General features: G+C 45.5%; 1 protein-coding gene across 1 annotated transcript in view; it reads left to right on the top strand.

Annotated features, from left to right (window-relative positions):
* The first annotated feature begins 2571 nt into the window (after positions 1 to 2571).
* The window catches only part of CSNK1G2 (casein kinase 1 gamma 2), a 93158-nt gene continuing 80485 nt past the window's right edge, over positions 2572 to 15244 (top strand). Inside the window, exon 1 of the mRNA XM_044002331.1 lies at positions 2572 to 2799. The gene's annotated coding sequence lies outside the window, so the exon portion shown is untranslated. The remainder of the gene's footprint in view (positions 2800 to 15244) is intronic.

Consider the following 15244-nt stretch of genomic DNA (forward strand, 5'->3'; position numbering starts at 1 on the left):
CTACCATAAAAGTACACTTATTTTGGCATATGGGACCTTATTTTTTTGTCTCTGATTTCCTTGGGGTATATGCCCAGTAATGGGATGATTGGGTCAAGGGGTATGAAAGTAATTATTTTTGCATATTTCCAAACTGTTTTCCAGATGTTTCCAATTCGCTGTTCTACCAACAGTATATTGGTATGCCAGTCTTACAGTTCATCAACTATTTCTGTCTTTTATCTTTGCCACTTTGATGGTCATGAGGAAACTTGGTAAACTTTAAAATACTACATAGTCTAGTAACAAGCATTTATTCAGCACTCACTGTGTACCAGGCTCCATGCTAAGGGGTGGGGATACACAGAAAGGCAAGAAACAGTTCCTATTTTCAAAGAAGTCAGTCTAATGGTGCAGACAACAAGCAAACACTATATACAAATGATACACATGCAGGATAAATTTGGAATAATCTCAGAGGGAAGGTGCTTTAAAAAGATTAAGGAGGACTGAAAGAAAGGGAAAGCTGAGATATGAAGGAAGCCAGGGAAGCCAGGATAGAGATGAAGAGGGAAAGAGTGCCAGGCATGGAGGACATCTTTTAAAAACGCTCAAGGCCAGGGGCAGCTAGGTGGTGCAGGGGATAGAGCACTGGCCGTGGAGTCAGGAGGACCTGAGTTCAAATCCAGCCTCAGACACTTAACACTTACTGGCTGTGTGACCCTGGGCAAGTCATTAACCCCAACTGCCTCACACACACACAAAATGCCCAAGGCTGGGAGATAAGTTTCTTGGGCAGGCAATAGCAAGGAGACCAGGGTAATAAGATAGAGGAGTATGTGGGCATGGGTGCTGCTGGGAAGGTAGGAGGGGGCCAGGCTCTGAATGTCAAACAGGATTTTATAGTCGATCCCGGAAGTGCTAGGGACCCCCTGGAGATAACATGGTCAGACTTGCACTTTTGGAAGATCACTCTGACAGATGGTTCTGGATGGGCCGACTAGAGTGGGGAAGAGATCTGACACAGGGAGGCGGACCAGGAGGCTATTAGCAATAGTTCAGGAGAGAGGTGAAGTGTGAGTTATTATTATAACGGTGGAAGTCACACAGTCAGATTTTTGGCTTGACTTAAAAAAAATACTTTCCTAACAATGACAGCTGTCCAGCATCGAATGTCCCCGGGGCTGGGAGTGTTCAAGTCAAAAAGCTGGATGACAACTCTTCGGGCACGCTGTAAGAGGGGGCTGAGACTGATACCTACTGGGGTCCTCTTTCCATTTTTGGGATGCCTGGAAGCCACGTTCATGTGATCGCTTTAAGCGTCCCAGATCTGGAGCTCAGCCCCGGTTTAGAAGCCGAGCTCTGACATTTGCTTGCTGGGTGACCTCTAGTCACCTCCCCGGGCCCAAGTTCCCTTGCTAACATAAGGATGCTGGACTTCAGCGGCCTCTACGGCTCTTCCCGGCTCTGGCCGTCTGGGAGCTCCTGAGAGTGTCTCTGACTCTCAGTCACCTTCCTAGGATTTATTGAAAAGGGGGTACTGGGGCCCAACCTCTTTTTACAAAAGAGGAAACTGAGTTCCAGAGAGGGGGAGTGACTAGGCCGGAGCCACACTGGCAGGGGTTGGATGGGAAGGCTTTTCCCTCGAGGTTACGTCAGGACAGCTCCTAGCCTTTCCCCCTGGGCCCCACCCTCCTATCGCCTAATCGCTGTAAGGAGCCGGAACTGTCGCGACATCCGCCCCAGGAGGGCGGGCGGCGCCTCGCCGTGGCTCACGCTATTGACGTAAAATGGCGAGATGGTGATGCAATGCCCACGACGGCGCGGGCGGCGTCATGGCAACCCGCCTCCGCGGCATCATGGAAACGCCAGGGTGGGGTGGGGTAGGGGGGGGCGTCAAGAGGCCTCCGAAGATCCGAGCCCCCCACCCCTTCCTCGGCTTGCTCAGAGTCTGTCGACTCGCGATTGGCGAGGACGGTGGGCGGGAGACAACTGTGGACGTCACCTTTCCAGCGGCCGGAAAGCGCGATCGTTGTCGCGAAACGGCTGCTCTTTCGGCTTCCCCCAAAGCCGCGTCTCCCCCGCCTCCGCGCTTCCTCCTTGCCTATCCCTCCCAGTCTCTCATTCTTGAACACTTCCTGCGCCAGTTGCGCGGGCGGGCTGCGTGGAGTGGGCCTGCCGCCTGCGCACGTTTCCTTCTCCACTCCCCCCCTCCCCTCGTCGTCGTCGTCGTTGTCGTCGTCGTCCTCCTCCTCCTCCTCCTCCTCCTCCCACTTCGGCATCCCCGAAAGGCGGCTGCGCCAAGAACGCGGCGTAGTGGCCTCTTCCTCCCCCCCCCCCTTCCCTTTCCCGAAAGGCGACTGCGCCGAGAGCGTGGCGTAGCAGCCGCCCCTCCCCCCCGCCACCGGCATCCCCGAAAGGCGTCTGCGCCAAGAGCGTGGCGTAGCGGCCTCTCCCTGCCTCCGCCCGCCGGCGCTGCCCTTACGCTGGCGGCGTACGTGGAGGCGTCGCTTTGCCCACACTGGCTGCTGCGGGGCGGGCTCCGGGCCGCCGCGGCGGGCGGGGGAGGGGGAGCCGGAGCCGGAGCCTGACTCGGAGCCGGCGGGGAGGAAGAGGCGGCGGCGGCGGCGATAGGGGCTTAAAGAGACCACAGGCCGAGCCGCGCCGAGCAAGCAGACGCTGAGGAAGAGAAGGAGGAGCGTCGGTAACGGCGGCGGCGGAGGCGGCGGCCCCCCACCCCAGCTATGAGGAGGAGGGCGGCGGCGGCGGCGGCGGGGGTGGGGGCTGCGGGGCCCCGCTGGTGATCGCCCGGACCCTGAGGTAAAACCCCTGGGCAGGGGGCGGGGGCGACCCTGCTCCTGGCCTTGGTCCTGCACCGCCCGCCGTCCCCGGACTGATGATGAAAGGGAGGCGAGACACGCATTTTCTTTGATCCTGCTCAGACCCCCTCCCTCTTTCGTAACCCTCTCTCCCCTTCCCCAAGCTCCCTGTTTCCCTCCCCCTTCCCCGATTCCCCTCCCCCCGCCGTCGAAACCCCCCTTTGGCCGAGATCCCCTCCTCCTTCCCAGACTCCCTGCTGAGTTCTTTCTCCCTGGACCCCCCACCCCGAAACCTCCCCTTCCCCAGACTTCCTGCTAAGTTCCTCCCCCCGCCGCTGCTTCCCTGACCCCTCTCCCCGAAGCCCCCCTCCTTCCTCTGAGACTACCTTTCCCTTTCTCAGACTTCCTGCTCAGACACCCCCTTTTCCCCACTCTACTCCCCCTTTAATCCTCAGCAACCCATCTCCCCTTGGCTTTGTTTTCAGGAAACCCTTAAAGTGGGGTTGAGAGGTCTCCCCCAGGTGTAAGTGGGGGCTTCCTGTAACCACAGTTAATAACCCGACTAGGCACTTTGTCCCCGTCCCCCCCATTAGAGGGGAGAGCCAACAGAGGTTTAACCCCCCACTGTGTGTGTGTGTGTGTGTGTGTGTGTGTGTGTGTGTGTGTCCTGTCTCTCACCCACACACCCATCTCTCCCTCACTCACACCCCTTTTTGCAGGGGCCCAAGGTGGTAGGTTTTGGTGTGGTTTTCCTATTTTCTCTCTTGTTCTGTCTGACACACATCCCCTGCCCCACCCCCACCCTCTTCCCCCTTTGCAGGGGCCAGGGCTGTTGGGTCTTGGTGTCTAGAGACCTTGTACCCTTCCTTTAGTTGGGGGGAGAGGGGGCTTGAAGGGCTGAGGTTTCCCTACTTCACTGCTACCCCACTCCACCCTTTCAGACCAGGGATTTAGATCTCTGTCTGGATAGTATTGTGCCCTTCCCCCACTTGGGGAAGGGAGGTTTTCCCATAGTTTCCCACACCCTTCTTTTTCTTTTCCCCTTTCTCAAGGCTTAAAACTGGTGGGATTTGGAGTCTAGATACTTTTTATAGTCCTTTAAGGGGCATATTTTCGTACTCTCCCCCCCTCCCCCATCCCCTTATCCTCTCATCTTCCCACCTCCCCCTATAGTCTCCCCCTTTCAGGTTTGTCCTTTTGTGTAGGGGTTGTGCCTTACTTTGGAAAACTGAGATGATGATGATGCTGGCACGAAATCCACCCCCAACCCCCACCCTCAACTACTTCACAGTGGGCTTCTTTTCCCTCCCCCCCTTCCCTGTGGGTGGCCTCTATTAGTCTCCATTTCCCCTTCCCGGAGTGCTCCCCAGCTCATGGACAAAATCCATCTGCTCAACTCTCAGAAGTGAGGCTTATAAAGTACAAAGGATTCAACCTGGGGGTGGGGGTGGCTGTGTTTGGAAGGGGTTAGGGGGAACCAAGGAGAGAGAACTTTAAAAAAATAACCAGAGAAAGCTGGGGCATATGTGGAATTACTGCGACTATGGATGGTGATGGGAAGTGGGGGGAATAGGGGTGGTTCATAGTGAATTTGTAGCCATTTTTCTAGGCCACTCGCCACCGGAAAAGAACAGATTGATGTTAAACAAACTGAGAGGGTGACCAGGATACCAGACGTGAAGGAGAGAAGTTAATATTACTGTGCATAAGGGAAAAGACCCCTGGCATGTATGGGTAGGGGGCTTCATTCAGATTGCCTATCACCAAATGGAATTTGGGGAAATAAAATGCCATGGACCTGGTGAATATTCTTGACAGAATTGTCCAAACAGGCAGTTCTTGAAGTCACATACACAGCTTGTCTCCTCCCTTCTCCAGAGCAGAAGCTGTTTAAAAAAAAATCATTGGAGATGTTTGCTGTCTGCCTGTGAACAAACAACTTGAGGATGGAAACAGGAAGGCTCTGCTGGAGAGAGCAGGGTAGCCACATGTGAGAGGGGTGGTAGGTATGGGGGAGGGCAGGATCTTTGGGAATGGCTTGAGATACATTCCAAAATGTGATTGATGTTTGGACACCCATTTGTTAAAACCAGAAGTTTGACTGTAGTTATTCAGCCTTTGGAGAAGGTGGGTGGTAAGGGGGCTCCTCCATTAGATTAGTTATCTGAGCTACTTCATGTTAGTCTATAAAAAAATTGCTTTTTAAAAGTTTGATATTGAAAATGGGTAGCTGACATAAGGATGGTTTTTGCTTCAGACTGTTTCACTGAAATATCTTGGGCTTGAATAATTGGGAGTCCATGTGGTTCAGTTACCATAAACCATAGAATGTTAGAGCTGGTATGTGTTTGGAGGGAAAAGGGTCCTTGTTTATTGTGCTGAGTTTTATTGTTCCCAGTGATTTGAGTCCCTAATCTGATTAGCGTCCAAGTTTAGCACCCCTCCCTTTGTTGTGTATGTTCTTAAAAATTGGGTGGTAATTACGAGTTTGAGGAAGTGTAAGAGGAGGTGGTGAGTTTGGTGGGATTCCTGTATATCCATGGTTTTTACCCTTTTGGGAAGTTTTTGAAGGAAGTACAATAAGACAGATGTGGTTGTTTCTGCTGGTGTATATATATGTGTTCATGTATTCACATACCTATGTATGTGAATAACTAACTTCATGCCTCTGCTCTATCCACCTGAGGTTTACTTGCTGCCTAGTGTTAATGCTGGAGTGACTCAGGGACTCTGAAAACAGGCGGAACGTTGCTGTGTGGACATTGAGCTTTTCACCTTGGACTGGAGAAACTAAGTCTTCTCACACTAGTTGCCAGTGAATATGTTCACTGGATTTAGGCCTAATGTCATTCTGTGGTTCATTATACTTTCTCTTCCTTCCTTAGTCCCTGGCATTCTGCATAGCCTCCAACCAGAAGAATTTCTACTTGCTGTGGCTGGGCCCTGTTCACTCTTTGCTAGGTCATAGCCTAATACAAGGATCCATTTATTATTTATGTGAGAAAGATTGAGTACCCCCAGTGACCAAAAGTGTGAGACTTCCTTCTTGTGGATGATTATTTGGCCCTGTGGAGTACAGCTTCTAGCCTCCTTAGGCCTCGTCAGGTGGGAAGAGGACCATATTGGCATCTTTTAAAAGCCATTGTTCTTTGCTCCCATTTCTTTTCTCCTCCCCTTTCCTTGCCCCCACCTCCTAGAGAAGTCTTGTTAGCTTGCCAGCTCACGATTGACCAAGTCAGGTTTGCCAGTTGACCTGTTGGGGACCCCTGCCCTAATCTGTGATCCCCTCCCCCACATGTTGTCACATGTAATAGGGCAAGTGTGATCTGAATGAGGCTGGGAGATATCAGAGCACCAAGTTTGTTTTCTTCTTCCTTCTCAAATCTGCTACCAGCCCTTGTCTGCTTAAAGATGGTGATTGCCATAATCCTAATTTAGCAATATGATGAGAGGCTCAAAGTACATCAGTAGACTCCATAAATCTTAGGGAAGTTTGGGGGTATAAGGGGGAAAACCCCCAGGATAAAAATGTAGCTAGCCATGGAAATTAGATGAAATTTACACCTGTTTTATGCTCAAAAAATTGCCTCATAAAATACTTTTAAAAATCAATTATAGGACAAAACAATTAGCATTGCCATCTTCTCATGGAACCTCTGTTCACGTAGTTTGGAGTATCAGGGTTCCATGGAACACCATTGAGGAAACATTGTCCTAGGTGTAACTACTCTTCCCTTCTTCTGGGTGAGCTTATTTTGTGGTTAGCTGAGGTTTGGGATGTGCCCCATTGTTCCCTTTAGGAGGGATCCCTAAATCCAAGCTCATAGAAGCTGGAGTTTTTCTTTTTCTTTCTTTTTTTTTTTTTTTTGCAGGGCAATGAGAGTTAAGTGACTTGCCCAGGGTCACACAGCTAGTCAGTATCAAGTGTCTGAGGCTGGATTTGAACTCAGGTCCTCCTGAATCCAGGGCTAGTGCTTTATCCACTGTGCTACTTAGCTATCCCAGAGGCTGGAGTTTTTCTAATCTTGGTGCTTCATAGGGAACTATGGCTGCTCTTGACTGAAAATTTGGGGGTATGGTATCATCTGGAAAATGGATTCTCTCAGATGTCTTGGACAGGGCGTTAAAGTTGGTAGTTGAAGCGAAAATAAAGACTAGTTGACACTTTCTAATAATCTGTTTTTACATCATCACTTATTTGTCTTGGTGAGTTTGACAGTCCTGATCAGCATCCAAACAGAATGCATGTGTACTTATGGTGACCTGCTCTAAACCTGTGTCATACTGAGTGTCCTGTATGTTATGTTGTAAAGAACACCGAACTGAGAGTCAGGGTACTTGGGGTGCAGGTTTTTGTGGCCTGGTGACTTGGGGCAACTTCTCTTGCTTGAAACCTGTTTAGTCATCTGTAAAAGAGGGGGAGCGGTTATTGGATTAGATAGTCTCTGTGGTCTCTTCCAGCTCTAACCTTTATTAGTTCTCTGTCATAGTATGCCAGAGCTGCTTATTCAGGAAGGCACTGAGGTTTCCAGCTAAGCATTAATAAAGCTGATTAAAGTGACCTAAAAGTTGGACAGTGGTAGAAGGCACTTAAGCTGCTCGTCTAAGTTAGACTGGTGTGTTCCTTGAGGGCAGAAGCTATCAAATATTGTTTCTGTATTAGACTTGCTGGGGTCAGGACACATAGTAGGTACGTTATGTGATTGATATTGGGTTGAGTATAGACTATAGTCCCCTGTACAACCAACATTCCACATCTATACTATGAGTACGGTCTGTGTAATTAATTGGCTTTTTTTTTTTAACCTATATTTACTTTCAAAGAGATCTCATTTTAGGAGAATTGTGTTTAGTCAATTCAAACATTTAGCCCCATATTTTGGGGAAGATACTCAGGATACGAAGAAAAATTCAGGCCCTGCCTTCAAGAAGTATAATTATATTCAGTATAGTACATCTTTATCAGAAATATTAAGGTATAGTCCTCTCCTAGATCTGAGTTTGAGTCTCCTCTCTAACAAGATTTGTAAAATGGGCATTTTGTCATGCCTTTGGTATAATAAAGCCATCTTCCACCATCTCCAGCCAACTCCCAGGATTGTTCTGTTAAAATGAGGTTAGGTAATGATGCTTTGTAAGCCTCAAAGGTCTATATAATGTCAGTTGTTTTGGGGGGGGGGGTGATACTTGTTTGATGGGTTGGTGGTATTGTAATTACAGCTCACTCAAACAAATATTCTCTGATCAGAAAAGCATAATTCTGAACAAACTTGATGATTTACTTTTTAACATCATTAACTGGCTTGGTACAAAATTGTTTTATTTCCATGGAGCCTTCAGAAATGATAATTCCTCTGAATAGACTAGATCCTACCTACCTTAACAGAGGGAGAATAATAGTTCCAAGTCCTCAACCATGGTCAGACCACATCTGGACTCTTATATAAAATTCTCAGTCTCACATTTTGAAAATCTAGAGCTTTTCTAGGGGCAGGTTACTGGGATAGTAAGAGTCTGGAAACCGTTTTGGTAAGGACACCCACCATGTCTGTATGTAAAGTTCATTGGAAGCCTACAGTCTCTTAGCATGGATATATATGCATTTAATGTGCGTGCTTGCTAAAATGAGGCAGACAACTATTGTGCCTTTTTTCCTCTAAGTGGTAAAACTCATTTACCAGATCTCCTGTTTTGAAACATTGGTTATTGTCTTTGATTTTTTTCTTTCAATTCCCCTCATCCCCAATAACCCTTCAGTTCCCCTAACATGTGTTGATTTTACTTCTGTAATATTTCACATTTGTCTCCTTTTCTCTGTTTTCACTGACCTGTCTGTGGTAACAGGCCTTTCTATGAGCATTTTTCATTGTGATCTCTTTGGCTACTACATTTTAGGGAAGAATTTTGAAAAAACCTATGTAGTCATAGGATGGAGACATGATTGGAGACAGTGGTGGACAAGGATGAGTAGAAGCAGCTGAGGATGTCTGAGGGCTGGTTTCAAGCTTATGAAGGCTCTCTTAGCAGAAGGAGGGATCTAGGCTTGTTCTATCACTGTGGGAGATAGCAAAAGTAGCAGCACAGAGATTGCCGAGTCTGTAAACCCACTTGTTCTACAGCCTGTCCTCTTTCCAATCCATCATTTATACCACTGCCAGATTAATGATCTGATCTGTAGAGAGCTGATCTTAGCACTCTTCTGTTATTAACCACCACCAGGGCTCAAAGCCCTTCCATGGTTGTAATATGGAATACAGAGTAAGGGATCAGAGTTTTTAGTAAACCAGGAAATGAGCCATTCTAAGTGCCTTTTAGTAAGTAGGTAGCACAGTGGAATGCAAACACAAAAGTGAGATGGCCCCTCGAAGGCAGACAAACAGTTGGTAAATAAGTCTAATTCAAAGTAGATACAGGGCAGTTTTTGATGAAGAGGTCCAATGGTTGGTTGGAGGAGATTAAGACCTTCATGTGGCACGATGGTGCTTGAGCTAAGGCTTAAAGAAAACAAGGGATTCTCAGAGACAGAAGTGAAGAGGAAGTGCAGAGGCCTGAAGATGAGATGGACATCCTATCCTGTGTGAGGGCCCAGATAGCCTGGGACTGGTGGTGTCCACTTAGAAAGGGCCCAGTCCCTGCATGTTGACCTTAGAAAGTCACAAGTTAACGTTATCTGGGTTGCGTTGTATTTTTATTTGCTAAACCTTTCCCAGTTAACATTTATTAGGGGCTACCTTTTGGACAACTCTGGCCTAGACTGCAACGTGAAAGGGAGCAATAGAATTAAAACTAGAAAAAGTCAGTTGATGCCATTTTGTGAAGAAAAAGATTTGAATACCAAACAAGAGTTCCTATTTAAGCCTAGAGATGATAGGGAGTTGCTGGAGTTGAAGTACACAAGGGGACTTGTGCTTTAGGAAAATCACTTTGGCAGCTCTGTTGGAAGGATTAGAATGTGGGGAGACAGGCATGAACCAGGAGGCCTTCTGGTCTCCACCAAATGAGACTGTCTTATTCCTCCCCCAGCGTCTCTTCTTCAACACCCTCTCCCTGCCAAACCCCAATCCCTTTCTGTGCCTGTGTTTCAGCCATTCCCTATGTTAGAAAGTCCTTTCTCACTTGTTGAAATGCTCTTTATTTTTATTTTATTTTTGGTGGACAGGGGCATGAGGGGTTAAGTGACTTGCCCCAGGGTCCACACAGCTAGTAAGTATCAAGTGCTTGAGTTCAGATTTGAATTCAGGTCCTCCCGACTCTAGGGCTGGTGCTTTTGTCCACTGCACACCACCTAGCTGCCCCCTTGAAATGCTCTTTAGTTAAGGCCAACTCCAGGTGCCACTTCAGAATACCACCAGGAATTGAGTGCTAGGCAGCAAGCATTTAGCAAGTAACAGCTCCATGCAAGGGATCATGTTAGGAATCCCTGGGTCCTCAGGGGCCAAAAGTCTCTGCTTGCCAGGGGTCAACATGGACCAGGGCTCTGCATTCCAGGAGTTTACATTTTACTGTTGTCAGTGTGTACACTAATGAGGAAATACAAAGTAGTTTTGATAGGGACCAGGAGAAATACTTAAAGTTGGAGGAACAATCAGGAAAGGCCTCATGGGGGAGCTGGGGATTCTAAGGTGTGGGGGGGAGACATCCAAGGCCTCAGATCCTCCTGGGCAAAGGCATAGGTGAGGGATAGTGTTGTACACAGGGAAATGCAAATAGCCCATCTTTTAGTTGGAGCCTGCAGTGAGGAGAATGATGGGAAACAAGTCAGGAGGGATGGGCTGCAGCTTTCCATGTCTAATAAAAGAGTTAGTATTTTATCCTAGGGGCAAAAGAGAGCCAAGGAGGATTTTGATCAGGGAAGTGACTTGGTCAGACCTCGGATTATGGAATAACAATTTGGCAGTTGTATGGAAGATAGCTTGAAGAGGGGAGGAAAGTGAAACAGGAAGACCAATCAAAGTGCCTCTAATTGCAGCAATGATGTGGGGCTTGACTAGGGTGGTGGTTGGGTTAGTAGATCGACAAATTTGGAAACTATATAATGGATGCCAAGGGAGAAGGAAAGAGGGATGACCCTGAGGGATTTGTGTCTGACTGGGTCTTGTCTCTTTAAGAAAATGTACTCTCTTTATCTCCAGCACCTGAGGTACCTTAGCAGACTTGATAAGAAGTAGCCTCCCAGAAGATCTGGGTTTAGATCCTGCCTCTGAGGAGGCAGGGTAACTTTTTTTTTAAATCATAAAAGTATTTTATTATTTTCCAGTTACTTGTAAAGATAGTTTTCAACATTTGTTTTCATAGGATTTTTAGTTCCAAATTTTTCTCCCACTCCTCCTGCCCTCCCCATGACCAAAAGCAATCTGATATAGGTTAATACTACTGTAACAATCACATTAACATATTTCTGCATTAGTCATAAGAATCAGAACACGAGGGGGAAAACCTCAAAAAGAAAAAAACACAAAAAGTAGAAAATGGTTCAATCTGCATTCCGAATCCACACACATTTCTTTTTTCTGGATGTGAGAGGCATTTTCTTATTGAGTCTTTTGCAATTGTCTTGGATCATTGTATTGCTGAGAAGAGCCTAAGTCTTTCACAGTTGATCATCTCCACAATGTTGCTGTTACCTGATGTACAATGTTCTCCTGGTTGGAGGAGGGTAACTTTTAACCCAGTGCTCTAGGCAGCTGTAGACTTTGACATTACATTGCTGAGAAGGTAAAGACCTAAACTGGTAGAAGGAGCTTCTCTTTTTCTTTTCACACCCTTTTCGTAGCCAATTAGGTCCCCAGGTGGGTTTTTTTCCATAAAAATATTATTTTCCAGTTACATGTAGACATAGTTTGCAACATTTTGTTTTTATAAGATTTCTTGTTTCAATTTTTTCTTCCCTTCCTCCCCCCTGCCCCCCCAAGACAGCTAGCAATCTGATATAGGTTATATGTGTACAATCACATTAAACATTTTTGCATTAGTCATGCTGTTGCAAGAAGAATCAGAGCAAAAAGGAAAAACCTCAAAGAGAAAAACAAAAAAAAAGAAGATAGCTATGGTTTCAATCTGCATCCTAGATTCCACTAGTTGTGGTTTTTTTTCTGTTTGGAGAGCATTTTCCATCATGAGGTCCTTGCGAAACTATCTAGGGACCATTGTCATTGCTGAGAAGAGTCAAGTCCATCACAGTTGATCAACACACAATGTTGTTACTGTGTACAATGTTCTCCTGATTCTGCTCACTTCACTCAGTATCAGTTCATGTAAGTCCTTCTAGGTTTCTCTGAAATCTGCCTGTTCATCATTTCTTATAGCACAATAGTATTCTATTACATTAATATACCACAACTTGTTCAGCCATTCCCCACATTGATGGGCATCCCCTAAATTTCCAATTCCCTTGCCAGCCACAAAAGAGCAGCTATAAATATTTTTGTACATGTGGGTCCTTTTCCCCTTTTTTATTGACCTCTTTGGGAAAAGACCTAGTAGTGTCTTGCTGGGTTCAATAGGGTATGCACAGCTTTATAGCATTTGGGCATAGTTCAAATTGCTCTCCAAAATGCTTGGATCAGTTCACACCCAGGTGTTTTTGTAGCCCTCTGGAACCAAGTCATGCACTCATATAGTAAGTACCTATTATCTGGGGCAGGTTGCTCACTGGCCCTGAGCTAGGAGGACTTGAGTTCAAATCTCACCTCAGACACTTATCAGTGTGACCCTGGACAAGTCACTTAACCCCAATTTCCTTAAAAATATCCAGAGCCATCTCCAGTCGCCCTGATGATGTATCTTGCCACTGGACCCAGATGGCTCTAGAGAAAATAAGGCTGGTGACTTTGTACAACCCTTTCTCACTTAACTCCAATTCATTGCAAGTCGTGACATGTGTCATGGGTCCTCTTCGACAACAAAGGACAAACAACAAACAGCTTACTATCTGCAATGTCACGTTAAGATATGGAAATAGTAGTAGTATCAGCAATAGTAGTAATAGTTCACATTCTTCTAGCACTTTAAGGTTTGCAAAGCACTTTACAAATATCTCATGCTATCCTTATAACAACCCTGGGAGGTGGGTGCTATGATTATCTCCATTTTATAGATGAAGAAACTTGAGTCTGAGAGAGGTTAAGTGATATGGCTAGGACTAGGGAAGGAGGAGTAGGAAGATGAAAAATGTTCACAGATATAATACAGATTAAATATAAGTGCTTGGGAAAATGTAGGCACAATGTTGTGAAAATTCATGATTGTTCCTGCAGTGTGAGAATACATAGATTTCAGAAAATCACCCCCTTTCAGCCTGGAAACTATGCTTAGTTATTTATAAATAAGAAATCAGTCAATAAGTATTAAGCATCTGGCCTCTGCTGTTGTTGTTTTTTTGAATCTCCTTGAAACAATAACTCATGTTCTCTGACTGATTGATGAGCCAGCAACTTGGAAGAAAATCTTAGAGCTAAGAGTTCTGACTTCTGTGCTTCTGGAGAATGGGCACAATGGTGTGTGTTCAACTATCTCAAAGACTTGGTTTAAAGATTAAAAAATATTTATGGAAGTGCTTTGTCAACTCTGAAGCACTGTGCAAATATAGATATTTAATAGCAGATCACATTCTTATTGGTATGGATTAAATTTTTTTTTATTCTGAACTTAATACCAAATAGAAAATTTGCATATACAAAGAACAGAAGAAAATTGTATATTAAATTGCACATTTCTTTGGTAGAGCTTTCTTTTCAAGTATATAATAAATTCAGCATGGAACTTTGAAAGTTGTCTTGCTTGTTTGTGACTCCTTGGCTTTCCTTCTGTTCTCTTATTTTAGGGGGAAACCCTATCCCACTTCCCCTTTCCCATCCCTCCCCCTTCCCCTTGAAAACAAAAAGAAAAAAACCAAACCCTTGTAACAAGTATGAATAGTCAACCAAAAATCCCATAATGTATCACATTCCTCTTTTCCTCACTTTATGCTCCTTTTGATTCAGTACAGGCTACTCTCTAAGACTTCTTTAAGAAAGTGTTCTATAGAAATACACTCAAAATAACATCAATTGTAGACCACAGTCGAGTGAATCTGATTTGAGGGGAGCAGTGAATTAATTTGGGTTGACTATGGGATTTTCCTTATTATAAAGATTAGCTAACTGAGCCTCATAAGGTTGAAGTGATTTTGAAACAGAGGATTATTAGACCAAGAAAAGACTTTAGAGACTTAGTCATCTTATTTTAAGGATGAAGGAAAGTAAGGCTTTGGAGTGGTGACTTGCCCACGAAGATGATAGAGGTAGTGAGTAACTGTCACCATCTAAATCTAAGTTCTCTAATCCCCAAGGCAGTGTTCTTTCTACCACAGGATGCTGATTGGCCTGCCTATGGTCACACGAGTAACTGGAGGAGCCACAAGTCAAACTCAGTTCACCTGGCTTCAGAGTTGTTTTTTCCCCTCCACTCGCCACACTGTATCCTAAGATGTTACAGTGGTGATTTTAAATTGTCAAGAAAAGTTGAATTATGTTCATTGTGTGCTTTTTAAGAAGGCTGGGAAGTATTTAATAACTTTCAGCTATCAGGAAAACAGCTGTGTGGAATACCTTGTTCCTTAAAGGCTTTTGCTATAAAAAGTTCGGATCCACTGTGCCTTGAAGCTACTGAATGGAATCTGTTGTTTAAGACAGTGGATTTTTATCTCTGCCTATGGGGTGTCAGAATGTAACTTTGCTTGTAGGGACCTACCTCATACATACTTTGTTTCAAAGATAACACCCCCTACAGCAAGTAACAGGAGGCAACTTCCAAACTCCCAATGCAGTTTGATGTTGGTATGGACTGCTTGTTCCTCAACCTCCTCTAAAGTCTGCGCCCCCACCTTCAGGCCCCAGTGAATTTTGAAGCTTTCATCACACCTTTCGTCAGCAGGATGTGTCTGTAACAAATGTAATCACACCCCCCTAGGTCACCAGCGTCTTTCCAGACCGAGGTTAGTGTTACACTGGCAACAAGTTCTTTCCGATTGGACTTCTGGGCGTGAAATTCCTGGAAAGTCTGAGTCTCTGTGGCACTAAGTGGGGCTGTTATGTAGCCAGGAATCCCTTGCTTACAGACTCAGCCGCTCTGAAGGTTTGTGTTCAGATGTAGGGTCAATGTCTGGTTTTCTGCTTTATAAGTGATTCTTTCATTTAGAACACAGTGTCAGAATCAGAAGGGTTTATTTTATAATTTAGAATCCAGGAATCTTTGAATGTAGACTGTCAGATCTGAGGAGTTTTAGTTAGAACAGAATAAGAATATAAAATATACAATGGTAGTGCTGAAAGGATCTTAAAGAATATAGAAGTAAGATGCAGAGAAGGACTGTTGAACACCGAATGTCGTGATCTTAGTGGATTGTTTAATATTCATCAGCATTGTGTTGTGGTATGGCAGTCAAGAAAGTTATTCTTTTGGTTTGC

This window comes from Dromiciops gliroides, chromosome 1 (assembly GCF_019393635.1).
Source record: "Dromiciops gliroides isolate mDroGli1 chromosome 1, mDroGli1.pri, whole genome shotgun sequence".
Lineage (NCBI taxonomy): Eukaryota > Metazoa > Chordata > Mammalia > Microbiotheria > Microbiotheriidae > Dromiciops > Dromiciops gliroides.